Genomic DNA, 200 nt, shown 5'->3' with positions numbered 1-200 from the left:
CCCCCGGGGTGGGGGGGTTTTTTGTTGTTTCCCCCCCCCCCCCTTATTTGCAAATAGCAGTATTTTGACCCCTTCTCACTCCTAACTTTGTTATTTTAGGGGCCGTAGCAAAGCTGGATAAGGACCGGCTGCTTCTCTCTGGGTGGCGGCAGAGTTAGTTTGTTATTGGACAAGGGGGAAGAATCCTTCTGGATCTTCTC

Source organism: Haliaeetus leucocephalus, unplaced genomic scaffold (assembly GCF_000737465.1).
Source record: "Haliaeetus leucocephalus isolate CR32 unplaced genomic scaffold, Haliaeetus_leucocephalus-4.0 Scaffold656, whole genome shotgun sequence".
Taxonomy (NCBI): Eukaryota; Metazoa; Chordata; class Aves; order Accipitriformes; family Accipitridae; genus Haliaeetus; species Haliaeetus leucocephalus.
This window is presented reverse-complemented; position numbering follows the sequence as displayed.